Raw genomic sequence first — 8,319 nt, 5'->3', positions numbered from 1 at the left:
TCCAATGTGCTAATCCTATTACCAGTCCCAAATAGTATTGACGGAAGAATTATCCGAAATTTCAAACACAAACATTACAAGTGCTTATATTTAAAGTAAGGCATCACTTTCTAAAACAAGAATCCTGGTTCTCTTATCATAACCCGAGAATTTTAAATGCTGCTGCAACGTATTACTGACAAACAAGCCCGCCCCCTTATCTCTAGTGAATCTGTTTGTTAATACAACTTTTGCTTTCCCGGTTTGAACAGAAATTTGGACCAGTATGTTGATTTTGCTGTATCAACCCAAAGCTTATACTGTAAACACCCAAATAAAGCGACAGGGACACCAGCACAAGCAGCAATGAGCTTGGGCTGCCAAGCTGTATGATCAGTATAGACCAAGAAGAAGGTTGCTGCAAAACCCACGAGCATGCTAACTATCGAGATGAAGAGGGCCGTGAGTCCAAACAGTAACTTCTTAGGCAATGACACAAGAAAGTCATCTTCAGTGTAGCGAGATGTCAGAATGGAAAGGAACATAATGATGGAAACAATTGAGTTGAAAAAGGCTACTGCATCTGATACAACAAAAACCGTAAAGCCCTTCAATTTCAGCATTATAGGGGTGCCTTCATTGTCGTTATTACCGCCTGGCACAGTGAAGGCAGCAGCAAACACCACTGTGGCAATCAAAGTTGCAACAATCATACAAGAATTCGCAGTGTCTTTCATCCACCTTTCCCCTTCTGTCAGTAACATCTGGTGCTCCTCTGTGAATAACTGCCACGGGGTTTTCCCATCTTTGTTTTTCATCCCGAGGATTAAGGGGGGTACAATTTTCTCCACCTCCTAGCCAATATAATTATTTCAATTAGATGTTTACTAGCTACCAAAATTTAAAGACCATAAACTCTTTTTACAGAAAATGCTATATTGAAGAATCCGCTCCACAACTTAAGAAAGAAAAGCATGAAACATGTATACTTGGTCCGAATGAGAAATAAAATGGCGGAGATTGGGAATGGAAAAGAGACCATATTAGGTAATCTCTTACCTTAAACCACAAAATCTCTCTTTGCAGTCGAAGAGCTGCTCCTGATACCCTGAGAAATGATCGCGGCAAAATCCTCTCTTCCTCCTGTACAAAATCGGTCATAATTTAAAACAATGAAAAAAGAATGGAACGGCTTTATATTACAAAAGAGTTACTTACCTTAAAGTGCACTGTCTCTGTTGTCTGTTTAATGGCTTCAATCTCTCTAATCAAATTTTCTCGGGTTTCTTTGTTAGAAGTATTGTGCTGTGCTTCCCTTGTTTCAGTACCGGAACGAGCTGGCTCTCCCTGCAGTCTGTGTTGAAGGACTTCCATCTTTTGCAATAGCTGTTGATAAGATTCCACAGATACAGAATTGCGAGACTTTGGATTCCCCAACTTTCCAGCCAAATGTAGAACGGTATTGTCATCAACATCAACATTAAGAGTAATTAGCTCTTTAATTGCTCCAATTTGGTGTATAAGACTGAAGACTTTTTCTTCTCGATGTAAAACAGCAACATGGAAAATGGTCCGCTTTTTCCCGTCGACCTTCCATATGAGATCAAGATGCTTGCGAATTAGCACAATTAAAAACTCTAAATTTCCTGCTTTTGCAGCAGAATGGAGTATTTCTGTCTTTGAGACTCGCTCCGAAAGGTCTTTATCTGGCAATTTTAGGAACTCCTCCCAGAGCTCCTCAAGTAGCAGGCCAGCTCGTTTCTTCAGTAAAGATTCTTCCTGATTTTCTCGCAATCTTTTGAACCCTACAAATTAACAAATGGGAGCTCCATACTGTAACAAAATAGTGAGATAAAGGGCAATTTAGCAAAGTAAAGTCACTAGATCTTACATGGAATGAATGGTATACTGGAAATTGTATTAATAAACATTCCCCAAGCTGGCGAACAAGTTCGTTGAATTCCAGCATTTAGTTGGATCATATGATTAACTTTTTCCTGCTTCCCATCCACATTCCGGTTACTAACTACTAAAGGCTTTTTAGCTAACACATTTAAGACTGATCGATCATCTTCTATTCTAGTGGCTAAGTTCCTATACTGTTTGAATATTTTTGATGCCACATCTGCAAGTAAAACACCAAAACAAGTAATTAAATTAGCTTAACGATAGAAATAAGAGTACTTGAAATAGTAGTAAATTAGCGTCTTGTGTATGATTAGTTATCTGTTAGTGGAGACATCAACTTAATGCACGCACCATACATGTCATTCTGGATAGTGGCTTCAAGAAGCGCAAAGCGTTCTGACTCTTTCAGCATATCAAGACGTGTGACATCGTAAAGATATAACACCATATCTTTTTTGCCGAGCAAAGCGGCCGTAGTGATTGGTGTTGTTCCAATTTTATCAGGAATGTTAGGTAGATTCTCATTCCTCTCCCTCATTGCTTTAGCGATTTCAACAAGCCCTGTCGCTGCAGCGAAACAAAAAGCCGTAGTTCCTTCATTATTTGGTAGTTCCAAGTCATGTTTGTCCATCAGATTCACTAACTCTTGAACAAATAGGGTGCTTCTTGCTTGGGCTGCAACGTGCAGAACTGTTTCACCCCTTTCTGTTATCTTTTCACGAGCGATACTTTTATACTCTTCTAAAAGAGATTTTACCTCTTTCCATTCATCTTTTAAAGCAGCTTGGTAAAGAATTTGACGCCTTAATTCCCAGGCTCCTGAATATTTATAAAGCAATGTGAGTAATGCTACGACGACTCTAATATATATGCAAGTCTCATGACAAGTTAATTTAGTTTTTCTCACATGTATGTAATTGCAAATAATCGCAATGCCAACCTGTATTCCTTAACAAAATGCATGATTTAACAATGCTATGCAATTCGAAATACGTGACAGAAATTCTAAAATCATGTGAAAGGAAATGGACCTTAAACCTAACTCAATCCAAAATTACCTAAGACTGTATGAAGAAACAAACCCCTATTCTCTCAACCAATAAATGAAGACATCAAGTACTAAAAAACGCCTATACTAAACTATTTTCACTTTACTCGGTTTGACTATAAAAACTAGAAGAGACGAGCGTTAAATAAAAAAATTTAAATTTGTGTTTTTTTCTTGGAGGCTACTCTTCTTAAAGCCTAGCTCACACCTATATAAAGGGACACATATTGCTTGAAGAGGCATCTTGAAAACCCCACAAATTCGTGAGATATTCACAAAGAGATCAATGGATCAAATATTGCCTTTATCGGACCGCCCGACGTTCTTGAATATCAAATATATCACAAAGAGGTCTTCCTGCGTTCGAGAAATATGCTACTAACGGCCCTCGAATTACGGAGAAATATAAAGAGAGAAGAATCAAGGGAATAAATAGATTTATACCCGCACTGTTTATCAATAAAATATTCCCGTTTCTTCATATTTTGTTTGTGGTTGCAGTTTATTTTCCGCATACCAAAATTTGTTGCAAACACCAAGTAACAGATGGAGTACATCAGAAGGTTGATGCTGCTGCTGTAGCTTCGCTTCAATTTTGATTTTGGGAAAGAGCAGTTGGAGAACATCATTGCTTCTCCTGTCTCTTTCAATTTCTATCATTAAAGCCCTGTTTCGTGGTGTAACGGTGGTTCCTTTATTAGAAGGTTAATGGCTGCCGGTCAAAATGAAATGCTGAAGGTGGGGAGTTTCTTCTTTTATATATAAGGTTTGGTAAAGATGATCGAGTTTTATAAATTCTAAGTCGTGCTCTAAATCTGCCAGAAACATGACACTCACCTGTGATGATAAAAGTGTTCAAATGATCACTCATTAAGTTGGTTACAGTAATTTACAAATCGTGCCAACATTAAGGGATTATTTAGGTATTTGACCTTCTTTCTTTCTTTCTTTGTCTTTTAAAATTGGATTCCAATAAAACAATGCGCTATAAAATGAAACCAAAAAAGTAACGCTGAATACATAGATGGCCCTTTAAATTTGTCCGAATTTTCCACACTTAAACTAAAAGTTGTACCTATTGAACACCTTTAAGCATATAGAAAATGTGTCTATTGAACACATTTTTTGCAGTCACCCAAACACTGTAGACGCATGAGTTTCCCACTCAAAATTAACCAACCAGCTTTTGACACCTCATCCAACACCCCACCTACTCCACACAACCCCAACATCCTCTGCAACCTCCGACAACGTGAAAAAGATGAGGATGGATGATGTACCGGGTAGAGAAAAATAAGTAGGAGCTTTCATGCTTTCATACTTATTGACTCTTTTCCGTTGTTGATATTCTTGATTGCTATCTGTTTCAGTTGGAATTATAATTACAAAATTAAAAAAAATGTACAACTATTATCCATTAATTTTTCTATTTGTTTGATTTTGGCATGTGTTCTTGCAATCCAGGTGGTTTTAGGACTTCTTGGTTTATGTTAATGAACTTGAATCTAGATTCACAAAGTCCAAATTGAGTGTATTTAACAATCTGAGAAATAATAAATTGATTCAAAAGTATAGGTTGCTATTAACCAGAAAATCAAAGAAGACGTTGGTTAGTTGATAGTGTTTGACTGTTGAAGCTGAATGTGAGATATTTTCCTCTCTTGTTGTTCTTATCCCCCACCAAACTATTTAGTTGCAGTCAAATTCATGGATAATAGTGTTCTTCACTCTCCTTGCAGAGAGTGTATTACACACGTTGTGCCATGTCAGCAATGTTTGCTCACTAGGTACAACTACTAACAAAATAAAGTATTCAATAGGAACAAAATTTAGTTCAGGTGTCTAAATAAAAATATGGGACAAGTTTAAGGGGTTGTATATGTATTCAGCTAAAAAGTAACTTATTATAGAGGGGATAATTTTGAATTACTACAATAAAGAAGTATATATGAGGATTTTTTTTTATGCGCGTATATATGTATATGCAATCATTCACATCGAAGCAAAAGAGATGCAAAGTGTGAATGAACTTACTGTGATCAGACAGTAGAGGCCGCGGGTTAGTATTAGGTGTTTGATTTTCGACGTCATTTTCATCAAATTCTGATTTAGCTGTGTCATAATGTCTGAAGTTTGAACTCATTATAATTGTATGATAAAGGACACCCCCTCCTCTTCTATACAAACCTGTACAAAATAAGTAAAGATGAATTTTATCATCGCTTTTGATCAACATTCACTTCCCTTCATCAAAATTTAAAGAGGATACCTAATTTGGAATGGACGAAGTAAAAGCTAGCAACCCGAATTTAACAAAGTGAAATCCCAGTAAAATAAAGGAGAACAGAAGATTAATTGTTAGTCTACTAATTTCTCTTTCAAGTGACGACGAAAGAAGAAGTTAAAAGACACTCCCTCCGTTTCAATTTATCTAAACTTATTTCCTTATTAGTCAATCAAAAAGAATCAATTCTTTCTAAATTTGAAAATAAATTCACTTTTTGAAATAATTTATAATCACGTTGATATTTTTGACTTATTTTAAATTACAAGTTTCAAAAATATTCACTTATTTTTTAATTTTTATGCTCAATCAAATAGATTCACATAAATTAAAACGGAGGAGATAAATACTCACTTATGCTTGTTCATCGGAATTGGAGAATGGCGGACAATTTGGTAGATTTTGCTCTTAACTCCACATCAGAGAGAGAGAGAGAGTGAGGGAGAGAGAGATAATTTAGTGCAAATCAAAAGGAGGAGTGACTGATTTATTGGTTCATGAATCATCATATTCACAATTATAATATTGAGTACTTTTTTTTGTTTTTGTTTTTTTTTTATATGCCAAGCTTAAGAGCTAATCGACGTAAATTTTCAAGAAAGACTTAGGGTGTGTTCGGTACGGAGGAAAATGTTTTCCTAGAAAATAAGTGCATTTTCACTTATTTTCTATTCACATTTGTATTAAAAAATAAGTGAATTTACTTATTTTCTTCATGTTCGTTTGGTTGATAAAAAACGTTTTCCGAAAAATCTTCTAAGCCTCACCAACTCCAACCCAACCCATACCCTCACCCACCCATGCCCCCACCCCTCCCAAAAAAATTCTTTTGATTTTTTTTTTTTTTTTTTCACCCCCACCCCCCAATCCTCACAATTCCAACCCAACCCCATACCCCCACACCCCACTCCCACCCACCCACCCCCTTCTCCCCCACCTCCCCTCCATTTTATATTTTTTTTTATTTTTTTGCACCTCCACCCCTAACCACCGTCGTAACCCATACACTGTTCACCTTCCCCGACTACCCCCAACTCACCCCCCCCCCCACAACAAGCTTTTTTTTGAAGTTTTTAATTTTTTTCTGAATTTTCGACACGACCATATCCCCTATCACCCCCCCCTCCCCCCTTGCGTGGAACCCATACCACACCAACACCCCCCCTCACCCCAAATATTTTTTTTGAAGTTTTTTATTATCTTTTGCTGGTTTCTACACCCCCAGATACCCCTACCCCAAAACAAAAAAATCTTTTCACCACCCACCCCCACCCCCACACCCCCCCCCAATACCCCATCACCCCCTCCAAAAGTTCTAATTTTTAACCACGCAAACATTCAATTTTTTTTGGAGGGGTAGGGTGCAAAAAACCAAAACAAATGTCAAAACCTTTTTTTCAAAAAAAATATTTTGGGGGGGAGGGGGGAGGGTGCCGGGTGGGGTGGGGTGGGGTGGGAGGGGTGCAAAAAACCAAAAAAAATGTCAAAACTTTTTTTCCAAAAATATTAATTTCTTTTTCCCCGGGGGGGGGGGTTAGGGTGCGGGGTGACTTTTTTTTCAAAAAAAAAAATTGTGGGGTGGAGGTAGGCGTGGAAAGGGGTTTGGGTTGGGGTCTGAAAAAATCAAAAATAATGTCAAAACTTTTTTTTCAAAAAAAAAATATTTTTGGGCGGGGGTAGGGGAGGAATGGGGTGGTGGGTGGGGGTGGGGTGGGTGAGGGCTGGGAGTGGTTGTGGTTGGGTTAGGTGGTGGTAGGGTGGTTGGTGGAATGAACTTGTGAACTTATTTTCCCTACTTTTATTAAAAAAGTCATTTTCCCCAATTTTGGAAAATATTTTTCAAAATTTTTGACCAAACGAACATGAGAAAATTGAAAAATGTTTTCCTCCCTACCGAACACACCCTTAGTAGATTTAAGAAAGACTCACTTAATTTTAGTTCACACTGATTTCAATTTTTTGTAATTAGATGTGTGTATCCACCACTTAGAAGTTTTAAGCATGTGATTTCCGCGGTTGGTGTGTATGTGGGGCCGGGGGACAAATAAAATAAGTAGACTCGAACAGACTTCTCAAGTCTTGGTCATTGAATTGCATATTGTACAAGAGATCATTATTATAATAATAATAAATCAAATATCTATTTATATTTATTCATTGCAATAATTTGCAAAGAATAAGGGCTTTTCATAGAGTTGCGTTGTTATGAACTTCTCAACAGGGATTAATAATCAAGGAAACCAACTGGATTAATAATTTCAAATAGAATAATACAAGCAAACGGAATACAGAATACTAAGAAAGATAATGACAGAAAGAAAGATAGTGGGGAAGGATGAGCCAAAGACAAGAGAAAGGGGAATATTATAACAACTCTCCTGTCCTACTCTACACACTCTCCTCTATTAATACTAACAGCTGGTCCCCTCTCTAATTATGCCTTGGGATAACAATTCACATCTTAGCCAGCATCCCACAAGAAAAATTGTGGGGAAGGATGAGCCACAGACAAGAGAAAGGGGAATATTCTAACAACTTTCCTGTCCTACTCTACACACGGGTCCGGAACAAATATGCCTTAAAAAAAAAATTTTTGAACCAAAATATCCCAACAAAAAAAAATGTTAAGCGTGTATTTTAAATATTTTCTTCGCGCTAAAGACTTAACCGTAACGGCAGTTAAGAAAGCGCTTTAGCGCGGAAAATACCGCGCTTAAAGGAGTTTTCTTATTGGCTCCTATAACTAGTATTTTATTTAACGTTATACTATATATGATAAAATCTGCGCGTTATACTCTTCAACATAAAACCAATCGGGTTCATACATAGTCTCCGCGTTTTAAAAAAAAAAAAAGGAAACCGCCATTGACGGAAAAAAGAGGTGCATTCCACTTCCAAAAACGTCACTTATTAAATTTCGTCCGGAAAGTTTGCATTCTCGATATTCGGAGGCTTTAGGAAAGACTTAAGTTCAAATTTTGGGGAAAAGCGGCGTAACTCGATTAAATAACTACACAAAAATCTTCGATTAAGGTTTTTTACTTATCAACTTTTGTTATTATTTTGTTATATACATTATATTCTAAGCATGCTTAACATT

The 8,319-nt window shown here is 37.0% G+C and overlaps 1 pseudogene; it reads right to left on the bottom strand.

Annotated features, from left to right (window-relative positions):
• Positions 1-218: 218 nt before the first annotated feature.
• On the bottom strand, positions 219-5,078 carry LOC132047655 (ankyrin repeat-containing protein NPR4-like; annotated as a pseudogene).
• Positions 5,079-8,319: the final 3,241 nt, after the last annotated feature.

The sequence above is a fragment of the Lycium ferocissimum genome, chromosome 2, assembly GCF_029784015.1.
Source record: "Lycium ferocissimum isolate CSIRO_LF1 chromosome 2, AGI_CSIRO_Lferr_CH_V1, whole genome shotgun sequence".
NCBI classification, from domain to species: domain Eukaryota; kingdom Viridiplantae; phylum Streptophyta; class Magnoliopsida; order Solanales; family Solanaceae; genus Lycium; species Lycium ferocissimum.
The sequence above is the reverse complement of the archived record's forward strand: the minus strand, read 5'-3'. Positions and strand labels throughout refer to the sequence as shown.